The sequence below is a fragment of the Chrysochloris asiatica genome, unplaced genomic scaffold, assembly GCF_000296735.1.
Source record: "Chrysochloris asiatica unplaced genomic scaffold, ChrAsi1.0 scaffold00132, whole genome shotgun sequence".
NCBI classification, from domain to species: domain Eukaryota; kingdom Metazoa; phylum Chordata; class Mammalia; order Afrosoricida; family Chrysochloridae; genus Chrysochloris; species Chrysochloris asiatica.
The window spans coordinates 8879261-8891973 of NW_006408650.1; the positions used below are offsets into that span (position 1 = coordinate 8879261).

Below are 12713 nucleotides of genomic sequence, written 5' to 3' on the forward strand. Positions count from 1 at the left end.
TTTACAGCCTCGGAAACCCTGTAAAGAGTTGCTATGAGTCAGAACTGACTCCACGGCACATAATAACAGCAACAACATCCCTTATTCTAGTTGAACCTCTGGAAGTTTTCTGTCAATGTATTGTTGCAGCTGTTTTTGAATTATCTTAAGCAAAATTTTACTTGCATGTGATATTGATGAAATTATCCAATGATTTCTGTATTCTGTTGGGTCACCTCTTTTTGTAAAGGGCATAAATATCAATCTCTTCCAGGCCAAGGTTGCTGTCTTTCAAGTTCCTTGTCATAAATGAGTGAGTGCCTCCAGTGCCACATCAGTTCGTTGAAAGATTTCAATTAGTGTTCTATCAATTCATGGAGCCGTGTTCTTTGCCATTACCTTCAGTGCATCTTGGACTTCTTCCTTCAGTACCAGTGACTCTTGATCACATGCTACCTGTTGAAATGGTTGAACATCGACCATTTCATTTTGGTACAGTGAATCTGTGTATTCCTTTCATCATCTTCTTTTGTTTTAAATTTATCAATTATTTAATGAGGTTCTTTTTTTTTGCAAGAAATCTAGAATACTAATTTGTGAGGATAAATTCCATTTGTGAAAGCAAACACAGCACACAGGTAACCTTGGAGCTGGGGAATAGCTTTGATTTTTGGCATAATTTGTGAGTCCACAGCTTTCTGATCCACTTTGCACTGTTCTGTAATGTCATATTTCTCTTTCTCAGAGTCAAAGATCTCGCCTTCTTGGTGTCTGGGCTTCCTCAGCTTCTTCTTCTTGAAGTAAGCATCCGTGAGATGTTAGGGGATCTTCACACCACTGATATCAATTTTGGTGGAGGTGGCAATGACAAATTCCTGGTGTGTTCTATGCAGAGGAACTCGGAGCAAGGAGCAAACCACTGGCAAGCTGCTTCAGGACAACCACTCTTGTGCCTCGATGGTGCCCAGTGAGGATGACCAGAATGGTCCCAGGAGTAATGCTGGACCTCAGTCTTCTGACATGCTGACTGAGGGTTTTTTGCAGTAGCTCAACAGTTTCCTATGCACATCTTCATTTGGGTAATGCCTAGGCATTTTATGCAGTTTAACCACTCAGGTACCACCATTCTTGTCACCACCAACTGGCTTTGTGACAGTAGCAAGAACCTTCTCCTTCATCTTCTTTTCAACCCTGGATTAAGCAGCTGAATACTTCCTCTTGTACTTGGCCTTTCTAGAATGCATGGCTAATGGGGAATACCTGCCAATTCCTCGGACTAGGACAGGATTTCGGCTGCAGTGCGGCTTCCCCTGCTTGGGTTTTTTGCCCTTGAGGTTAGTCTTCTTAGCTTTGCCACTGGCATTTGCTTTTTTGACTTCAGGCTTCTTCTTCACCTTGGTAGTCAGCTTCTCAGCCTTTTCACCCACCATCTTGCAAGATGGGAAAGATAATTAAGCCTTTCATCTTCTTTTGATGCTTTCTGCATCATTCATTATTTTGCCCATTTTTGTTGTTTTTTTTTTTTTGTGTTATTAAGTGCCGTTAAGTTGGCACCAACTCATAGCAACCCTATATAGGTTTCCAGGGAGTGACTGGTGAACTTGAACTGCCAACCTTGCAGCTCAAGGGATTTTGCAGTCCAGCGCATTAACCCACAGTGCCACACCAGAATAGAGTCCTTCAATACTGCAAGTCTAGGCTTGATTTTTTTCTTGTTCTTTCAGATTAAGAAATACTGAACGTGTTTTTCAGTTTTGGCTTTCTAAGTCCAGATCTTTGCACACTTTATTATAATACTTGACTTTGTCTTCTTGAGCTGCTCTTTGAAATTTTCTATTCAGCCCTTTTACCTTTTCATTTGCTTTAATATTTCTATGCTGGAAACCCAGTTTTAGAGTCTCTTCTGACATCCATTTTGGTCTTTTTCTTCTTTCTTGTCTTCTTAATGACCTTTTGCTTTCTTCCTTTATGATGTTATTGATGTCATCCCACAAGTCTTCTGGTCTTTGGTCATTAATGTCTAATGCATCATATCTGTTCTTCAGATGATCTCTAAATTCAGGTGGATATAGTCAAGGCCATATTTTGGATCTTGTGGACCTGTTTTTTATTTTCTTCAGCTTCAATCTGAACTTGCATATGAACAATTGATAGTCTGTTCCACAGTCTGCCCCTGGCCTTGTTTTGACTGATGATATGGAGTTTTTCCACTGTCTCTATCCACAGATGTAGTCAATTATATTTCTGTGTATTCCATCTGGTGAGGTCCATGTGTATAGTTGTGTTTTATGTTGTTTGAGAAAGGTATTTGCAATGAATAAGTCACTAGTCTTGCAAAATTCTATCATGTGATCTCCAGCATCATTTCTATCACCAAGGCCATATTTTCCAACTATAGATCTTTCCTCTTTGTTTCCAAATCTTTGCATCCCAATCAACAATAGTTATCAATATATCGTGATTGAATGTTTGATCAATTTTAGATTGAAGAAGTTGATAGAATTCTTCATCATCACTGGCTTTAGGGTTGGTGTATATATTTGAACAATATTGGTATTAACTGGTTTTCCTCGTAGACGTATGGATATTATCCTGTCACAGACAACATTATACTTCAAGATCTTGAAATGTTCTTTTTGATGATGAATGGGATGGAATTCCTCTTCAATGTATCATTCCTGGCATATTAAACCACATGATTTTCAGATTCAAAATGACCAATACCAGTCCATCTCAGCTCACTAATGTCTTGGATATGTATTCCATTTCATTTCGACAACTTCCAATTTTCCTACACTCATACTTTATACATTCTGTGTTTCATACATTAATGGATGTTCACAGTTTTTTTCTTCTCTTTTGGAGTTGTTCCTCATGAGCAAATGAAGGCACCAAAAGTTTTACTCCATCCATGATGTCATGGCCGTTTCTACTTTGAGTAGTCAGTTCTTCCCTGGTCATATATTGGTTACATTCCAACCTGAGGGGCTCATCATCTGACATTTATATGTGGCATTGTTCTGGTGCTCTTCATAATATTCAATATTCTGGTGCTATCTGACAATGTTCTACTGTTACTGTAAGATTTTCAGTCCACCTCTTCTTCTCCTGAGTCTGTCTTAGTTTGGAAGTTCCACTGAAATCTGTCCATCTTGACTGACCCTATCATCATTCATGACAGGGGTGTATTCTTTCACCATACTTATTCAATCTGTATGCTGAGCAAATCATCCGAGAAGGTGGGTTCTATGAAGAAAAATGTAGCATCAGGATTGGAGGAAGACTCATTAACAACCTGCGATATGCAGATGATACAACCTTGCTTGCTGAGAGTGAAGAGGACTTTAAACGTTTACTGATGAAGATCAAAGAGCACAGCCTTCGGTATGGGTTATATCTCAATGTAAAGAAAACAAAACTCCTCACCACTGGACCAATAAACAACATTCTTATCAATGGAGAAAAGATTGAAGTTGTCAAGGACTTCACTCTTCTTGGATCAACTATCAACACTCGTGGAATCAGCAGTCAAGGAATCAAACGACATATTTCATTAAGCAAATCTGCGGCACAAGACCTTTTTAAAGTGTTGAAGAACAAAGATGTCAACTTGAGGACTAAGGTGCTCCTGACCCAAGCCATGGTATTTTCAATAACCTCATATGCATGCAAAAGCTGGACAGTAAATAAGGTAGGCTGTAGAAGAATTGATGCCTTTGAGTTATGGTGTTGGAGGAGAATATTGAAAGTACCATGGACTGCCAATAGAACCAATAGATCTGTTTTGGAAGAAGTGCAGCCAGAGTGCTCCTTGGAGGCCAGGAGGGCCAAACTTCGCCTCTCATACTTTGGGCATATTGTCAGGAGGAACCAGTCGCTGGAGAAGGATATCATGTTTGGTAAGGTGGAGGGTCCGAGAAAAAGAGTAAGACCCCCAGTGAGATGGATTGGCCAGGAGGCAGCATCAATGGATTCAAATGTGGCAACAGTAGTGAGGTTGGCACAGGATCAGGCAGTGTTTCATTCTGCTGTGCATAGGGTTGGTATGAGTTGGTACTGACTCGATGGCACCTAACAACAGCAACAACAACACCATCATTCAAAATACAGACGGCATAGTTTCCATGCAAGCCACCACAGTACGACAAAGTGACAGATGAGTAGTAGCTCTACTTGGTATATATCCTCAAAAATTAGAGCCATGACACGAATAGATGTTTGCACACCCATCTGCATTGAAGCATTATTTCCAGTAGCAAAAGGATGAGACAGCCTAGATGCTCATCAGGAGAGGAATGGTGGGACAAAATTTGGTACACATACATACACAATGGAGTATTGAATGTAATATTGAAGAGTAACGATGAATGTGCATACCACCACATATTTATTTTCTCATTTGGGCAAACCATTGGGACTCTCCCACAAATGAACAAAAGGAAAGAAACAAGACAGGTGTTGGGGGAAGAAAGGAGAGAGAGAAAGAAAAATTGGATATGGATAGTGGTGATGGTTGGGCAACATGCTGAGTATAGTTGGTGTGGCTGCATGTTGTTGTTGTTGTTGTTAAGTGCCATTGAGTGGATTCTGACCCATAGCAACCCTGTATAGGGTTTCCAAGGAGCGGCTGGTGAGCTTGAATCACTGACCTTGCGGTTCAAACAACTTTGCAGTCTGACGCATTAGACCACAGCGCCACACCAGGTGTGGCTGCATAGTACCACATAAATATGGTTGTATATTTGGAAAAAACTGATTTATTGAGCAACTACTATGTATCAGACTATGTTCTGTTTTGGTGAAACTTACATTCTCAGGGAGGAGACAGACATTAAGCAAATATTCACTGAATGAACATGGAGTTTAATGTTTAGGGAAGTAATGTGAAGAAAAATAAAGCAAGGTAAGGAAATAGAAGATGAGAGGAACTCAGAAACCCCAAGTATGAATTGAACAGCCAATGTTCGAAGACAGACCAGACTCCAGCACCCATTCATGCTTCTCCACACCCCTGCTTTCTCTGTACATACAGAGATGATGAGCTCTTGGCAGGGAAAAAGGAATAGAGAGAGGACAGAGAGAAAGAGAGAGCAGAAAAGCCTTTAGCCTTCAGACTCAAGGAACTACAGATATGCCCACAATTACGATGAAAACACAAGTGAAAAGACACGTGGGCAGGGACTGGGGAAAATCCAGGAGGCCTTCAAGGTGGAAATGGTGTTTGAAGCACAAGTAAGATTTCTGGAGATCAACACAGGAGGAAATACGAATGGGGACAGGGACAGGGTGGTTTGCATTCCAGGCAGGAGTAACAACACACTCATAATTCCAGAAGTGTGAAATCCTGGCCTGCTTACCAGTGGCCTGGAAGGAGAGAGCTCGGCAGAGCTCCCAGAGAACCTGATGTCTCTCCCACCTGCAGTCCAGGACCCCTAGCCACCTTTCCAGTCCTGCCTCTCCTGGGAAGCAGTGACCGGAAGTCCTGAGGACAGTTTTGTGTAGCCAAGTGTTCTGTGTACAGTCAAACCAATTAATTAAAACTTTGTGATTGTTTAATCACAAATAGCCAGGATAGGGATGCGATTTGACTTTGCCTTTAAAGTCTGCATGGTAAGCAAAATTGTTTCAGTAAATAAAGTTTCCAGGTGAACTGCTGGCTCTCCAGAAGGGAGGAGGACATCAGAGAGAAGGGGGTGGGGGGAGCTGGGATTCTTGCAGCTGGCCTGCTCTGTGGTGACTGGGCCTCCATCTATTTGGGAAGAGCCAGCTGGTCACAAAAGTGATGCCTGCTTGACCTTCCTCGGTGAATGTGTGTGAGGTTTTAGCCAAATCACATTGACCTTTCCCACACCCCCTGTGCTTACAATTGGAAATCCAAGGCAGGTGGTCTGAGTGCCAATGTACCTGTCCATTTCCCTTCTCCACCTGCTGTTAAGAGTCTGTACACCTGAACCTGACTCTTGATTCTACTACTGTCTAGCTGTTGGACCTTGGTGGTGGTGGTGTGCCGTGGAATTCCGACTCACAGCAACCCTGCATAGGGTTTCCGAGGCTGTAAATCTTTACGGGAGCAGAAAGCCTCATCTTTCTCCTGTGGAACAATTGGTAGATTTGAACTGCTGACCTTATGGTTAGCAGCCCAGTTTGTAAGCCACCACTCTTTCAGGGCTTAAGTAATGTACCCTGCCATGTTATTGTGGTCAGTTGCCATGGCGTCGAGCCTGTGGTCAGTTGCCATGGCAGTCCCACATGTGCAGAGTAGAATGGCTCTGCTGGGATCACAAAGCTATGGCATTTCAGAAGCAAACCTCCAGGTCTGTCTTCTGAGATGTTTCTTGTTGGGTTTGAACTGCCAACCTTTTGGCTAGTAGTCAAACACTTAACTACTTGAACCACTGAGGAACTCCTTACCCTGTCCTAGTCTCACTGGTATTTAATGCTGAGTGTTTACTAAGAGCCCGGCACTGTGCTTGGCCTCCTGCCATGGTGCTGGACAGTGAATCACAAGGTGGGCAGTTCAAACCCACCAGCTGCTCCTCAGAAACCCTATACACGGTCACTAGGAGTCAGAACCAACTCCACGGCACTCAACAACAACAATAGGCACCGTGCCCTTGGCCGACGGGAAAACTAAGGCAGAGAGAGGTTAAGTAATTTGCCAAGGTTCTCCTTGCCCCCCTTCCTCCCCCAGTAAAGGTGCCAGGGGCTCCCTTATCTCAGGGGGGTTGCTGGGTGGGGTGAATATGTTAAATGTCTATAGCTCTCAGTATTCCTCACACAGTAAGTGCTAAATAAGTAAATGGTTGTCATCATTGTGATTAAATTGTTTTTCCTCTGCTTGCCCCTCACTCCCCAGGTAGAGACCTCCCCCTCAGGGAAAGCAGGTCCCAGCAAGGCCTCCTTGGAGGGTGAGAGCACAGAACCATATGTCCATCCCCAAAGTGTACCTATCTGAAGAGGCTGGAACCCCAGGGACCCACACAGCAGGAAGGGAGCAGGTTTCCCCCCCTGACAAAGCCCTGATTGGAGCCCATTTACATCTAAAAACCCAACTTAGAAAACCACAATCCATCAGCCAATGATGGTGTAAATTGCTTTGCTAAATATATTTCTGGGTACATGGTAAGTAAAAATATCATGAATTTAATAAGCCTTGGAATTCACATTTTTCCAGCCCTAATTAAGTTTCTGCTCTGCCTTGGTGAGTTTGGACAGGGACGTCGGCGGATGTTTGAACAGTCTCTGTGCGCTGGGCTGGGTCCCATCAGTCGCTTGCTTACTAGTTACGCCCTTGCTCTCAGCGGTCAGGTGTCACTGAGTTCTTTGTCCTCATTTCACTGAAGATAAAGGAAGCTGCTTAGAAGGTTACAGAGCCAGGAGACAACAGAGCTAGGATTTGAACCCTGATCAAGTTCTGTCTTTCACGTCCCCTAGTGGGCCCCCTAAGGAGCTCTGGTAGCGTAGTGGTTACGAATCGGGCTGTGAACCTTAAGGTCAGCGGTTCGAAACTACCAGCCTCTCCGCGGGAGAAAGATGAGGCTTTCTACTCCCGTAAAGATTTATACCCTCGGAAACCCTGTACAGGGTCGCTATGGGTCAGAACCGACTTGACGGCACTTAACAAGTGGGCCTAGTGAAGTTGTCAAGGACTTCATTCTTCTTGGATCAACTATCAACACTCGCGGAAGCAGCAGTCAAGAGATCAGATGACGTATTGCATTAAACAAATCTGTTGCACAGGAACTTTTTAAAGTATTGAAGAGCAGAGATGTCAGCTTGAGGACTAAGGTGAGCCTGACCCAGGCCATGGTATTTTCAATAATGGATGCAAAAGCTGGACAGTGAATAAGGAAGATCATAGAAGAATTGATGCCTTTGAGTTGTGGTGTTGGAGGAGAATACTGAAAGTGCCATGGACTGCCAAAAGAACCAATAGATCTGTTTTGGAAGAAGTGCAGCCAGAGTGCTCCTTGGAGGCCAAGATGGCTAAGCTTCGCCTCTCATACTTTGGACATATTGTCCAGAGGGAACAGTTGCTGGAGAAGGATGTCATGCTGGGTAAGATGGAGGGTCAGAGAAAAAGAGGAAGACCCCCAATGAGATGGATCAGCCAGGTGGCATCATTGATGGACTCAAGTGTGGCAGCGGTAGTGAGGTTGGCCCAGAATCGGACATTGTTTCATTCTGCTGTGCATGGGGTCACTATGAGTCGGTTCCAACTCGATGGCACCTGACAACAACAACAGTGGGCCCCCTTGGGTCAGTGAAGTGCCCTCACTGGTCCCAGGAGCTGGTCACAGCTTTTCTCACCACCTTGGGGGTGTCCTGTCCCCTTTTAGAACTGTGTACATGCCCAGGTATACCTGTGTATATGCCCAAGTGTACCTGCATGCTCCCATGGATGGCATGGGGCCACACCCATGCTGAAGACCCATGGGTGCTGATGGCAGGGTGGCACTCTTGCTTGAAATGGTTGCTATACACAGGAGGGTCACCATGTTCCAGCTCTGGCTCTGGACTTATGCCAACACTGAACCCAGGAAATGAGCCCAGAGAACTGGGGGGTATTTGTCTGCAGTCCTAGTGGTGAGCCTGTTGTTAAGTACCATCGAGTTGATTCCGACTCATAGAGCCGCTGTATGTAGCTTCTGAGTCTGTAAATCTTTACAGGAGCAGAAATCCTCTTTTTTCTCCCACGGGCCTCAGAACTCTGGAATTCATCAGAGCAGGGTCTGAATTCCCAGCCAGTGTCAGCCTACCCAACAGCAAGGTAAGCATGAGCTGACTTGTTCTTACTCTTCTGCAGCAAACCACTTTACATTTTTTACTACATCAAAGATGCTGCTTCTAGGTCTGGCTGGCTTCTGTCTCTCTCCCAGCCTCCAGCTCCTTCCTCCAGAATCAAAGCCTCTTTTCAAATTAACCACCTCCAACAGGGATGGCGGTCCCAGTCAGCAAGGTAAGCGTGTGTTTACTTACTCCTCCACAGTGAATGGTTTTACATGGTCTGCCTCACATCTTTGATGTGAAACTCATGGAAAATTGTCCAGGACAGATGAATACGTAAGCTCAAGTGAATCCGTGTTTACTTTATCAGGAAACGCCCCTGTCAGTTCCCAGGGTGGTCTGTGCTGGGGACCCTTGCTTCTTCAGCCACATGGTGGGGTAATATTTCCCTGTGGGTCTGTCTTGAGAGTTAACAGGGAAATCTGTAAAACACTTGGTTTTTATTAGCTGCTGTTGGCCCTGTCTTCTTGCAACCCCATCCCATGCACAACAGAATGGAACACTGCCCTGTCCTATGCAGGGCTTCGAACTGGCTCATTCTGGTTCGACCTTCTGCTGAGAATTTGCCTTCCCACTCCAGATATACATATGGAGTAGTCAGAATCTACAGTTTAAGGAGATCCCCAGGTGATTCTTATTAAAATGTAGATTCTGTTAAAATCATGTTAAAATGTAGATTTGGATTCAGTATATCTGGGGTGGGAAGGCAAATTCTCAGTGGGGGATCGAATTGGACTGAACCCATTCAAAGTCCTGGTCTTGCACTGTGCTCATTTTGGACTCTTGGTGAGCCATAGGATTGCCAGACCTTTCTTCCTACTCTTGTTCAGCAGACTAGCCAACACACAAGCCTCCACTGACAGATGGGTGTTGGCTATGCATGTGGAGCTTCGGCTGGGAATCAAACCTGGGTCTCTTGAACAGGAAGTGAGAATTCTACACGGAACTACCACTGCCTTACAAAGGTCCTTAGCAAGTGGCAGCTATTATTAACGGCAACTGGAGGAGAATAAAGCCCAGGTATGCCAGGACTGTAAATACTAAGTCCACTGCCCCTGAGGAGTCTCCAGTTGAGAGTCAGGGGGTTGCCTAGTTTCTCTCCTAGAGCTCAGGGAAAGATGGACTCCTATGGTGTCCCTAGGACAGGGACCTGGCACCCCTTCACTTCCTACAAGATCCCGAGACTCTTGCAGGGCAGCCTGGAGCATGGAGAGCTGGGCAGGCCACATTTGCAGAATGGGTAGTGAGAAGAGGTGGCCATCCCTATTTGCTACAGTGTCTGGGGTGACGCTGCTGTCTAACTGTCCACAGAACATTAGTTGCACATTACAGAGTTATGTTCCATAGCTGATGTATTCCCCAGATGGGCAGGATTTCTGTGAGCATGGGCAGGCCCTTGAGGGACAGGGACAGGACCAGAGAGAGGTGGACCTGGCTGTGCCCTGAGAGCTGCAGGGTGAGGTGGTCTGCTGGTCTCTCTCTCTCTCTCACACACACACACACACACACACACACACACATACACACTACTGCTGTCCTGAGCTAGTTCCTCATCAGCTCAGAACTGGCCAGCCATCACACACACACACACACACACACACACACAACTGTTGTCCTGAGCTCGTTCCTCATCAGCTCAGAACTGGCCAGCCATCCTGGTCCCACGGAGGCTGGCAAATGTTAGGTTGGGACTCGTGGACCCAGAGGAGTCTTCCCTACCACTATAAACCTTCCTTGACCCTGACTTCATCCCCTTCCCCATCTCCTCTGGCCCAACCAGAGACTTCTGCAGACGGCATCTTAGTTACTACTACTCTCTGCACACAAATGCTGCAAGTGGGTGACAGTAAAGAACAGAAAAGAGCTTTGAATTTCATAGGGGGGGTGGCTGAATTTTTTAAATGAAGGAGATGAAATACTGGAATTTTTAAAATCTGTTCAGATGTATTTAATCTGTTCAGATGCCTTGAAGGGAGGCTCTGCAGAAGGTAGTCAGAAGGAGTTGCGGGGATGATGACTAAGCCCATTCACGCTAGCACTCTGACAAGTTGAGACTCCTCAGTCAGCGGGGCTCAGTGCATCACTCTGTGGGGCATCTTGTCTCATTGCTGCCCACACCCAGGCTCTCAGCACATCATCGATAACCTCTGCTGAGTAGACTCAAGGCTGGGCCTCTGCTCCCTCACCTTAGAGCCCAGACCTGGTGACCTTCCTGAGAAGGGACTCCCTGGGCCTCTCCTACTCCTACTCCTTCCACCTGCAGAAGGGAAGTAACAGCTGGTCCCTAGGTGGTGGGAGAGGGAGGGAGACAACAGGGACAGATTTTCTGGAGGCCAAAGCATCTGCTAATGGTGCTGTTGAGATGGCAGTGAATGGAACAGGGAAGTATACATGTTGCTGACAGCAGCCTTTCCCTAGCTTGACAGAGGTTGTATAAAGGGTGGGGGTGTGCTGGGGGGTCCCTGCTGCAGCCAGGCTCACACAGATCAGTGTGTGTGTGTGTGTCTGGGGTGGGGACTGAATGCAATCCCCTCCCTTCCTTTGCCTCTGCTCTCTCTCCCCTTCATTTTCCACATTCTTTTGGAATGAGATGCCATTTTCTGTTTGGGAGTCCAGGGTATGGGGTTGTGGTGGGAAGGAGTCACCGGCCCTGGGGGTTTCAAACCCACTTCCCTCAGCCTGGGCTCCAAGTCAGCCTCCCAGCAGTTGGGGGCTTCAGGTGGCTTTGTTGTTGAGCTTCCTGATCATTTTTTCAGACACTGCAGGCCTGTTTCTTAACAGCTCCCAAAGCTGCTAGTCAGCCTGAGGGAGATTCTTTCTGACCAAATTCCTCTCTTTGAGGGCCTCCCACCCCTCACTGCACTCAGCCTGGGACTAGCTCTGTGCACATGCTCACACACACATTGCTTACACACTTGTATACACGCTCACACACACACTTGATCCATGCACATGCTCACACACACCTGTATACATGCTCTCACACACACTAGCTCTGTGCACATGCTCACATACACACTGCTCACACACATCTGTATACACACTCACACACACACTAGATCCATGCACATACTAACACACACACTGCTTACACGCTTGTACACATGCTCACATACCCTCATGCACTCACTCCACACACATGTACACAGTACACACCTGTACACACACTCACACACTCTATGCAGACTGCACATATTGCATGCACACTCATCTTTCTCACATATATGTACTCATGTGTGTGCACACACATCCACACACTCGCTTCATGATCATGCACACGTTCACATATACACACATCTGCACATTCACACACACACACACACACACACACACCCCTCATACACACTCACACTGCATATACAAGTCTGGGAGGCTAAATAAGGGAGCCTCTCCCATTTCCCCCAGCCCTATCATTCTTGTCCCTAAGTTTTCAGTTACTTTGTGGGCTGTGAGCCCCTTGAGGGGTCAGTGTGTGGTTTGCTTCACTGGACAGAAACTCTGCCCCCCCAGTCCTGTGAGCATGCTCCCCTAACTGCCTGCCGGGCCTGGTGGATTTGGGTGAGTCATGGCCTGGAAACCCATTCCTGGAACCCCACGAGACCTTGTCAGGAAACCCACCCCACTCCTGGTACCACATGAGGCCTCGTCAGGGTGATATAACAACCACACACTCCTTCTCCTCTGTCCACTCGGTGGCCTGGGGACAAAGCTGCCCTGCCCACCACGACCCACATGGCCACTGATTCTCTGAGGGTTGAGCTGTTTTTTTCTCCTAAAACCTGCTTCCTGCTCCAAAGAGGCTGGACGGAGGCATGAGATTGTACAGGAGGTATTTTTAGCTTTCTCATTAACCAAGTGCTTTCAAATTAGCCTTCTATTAACCTCAAAGGAAAATGAAAGTGTTTTTTTTTTTTTCTTCCCAGAGTTAGTCTCTCCTGCAGAATCTC

General features: G+C 46.0%; 1 pseudogene; it reads right to left on the reverse strand.

Moving 5' to 3' along the window:
* Window positions 1-560: 560 nt before the first annotated feature.
* On the reverse strand, window positions 561-1409 carry LOC102817420 (annotated as a pseudogene).
* Window positions 1410-12713: the final 11304 nt, after the last annotated feature.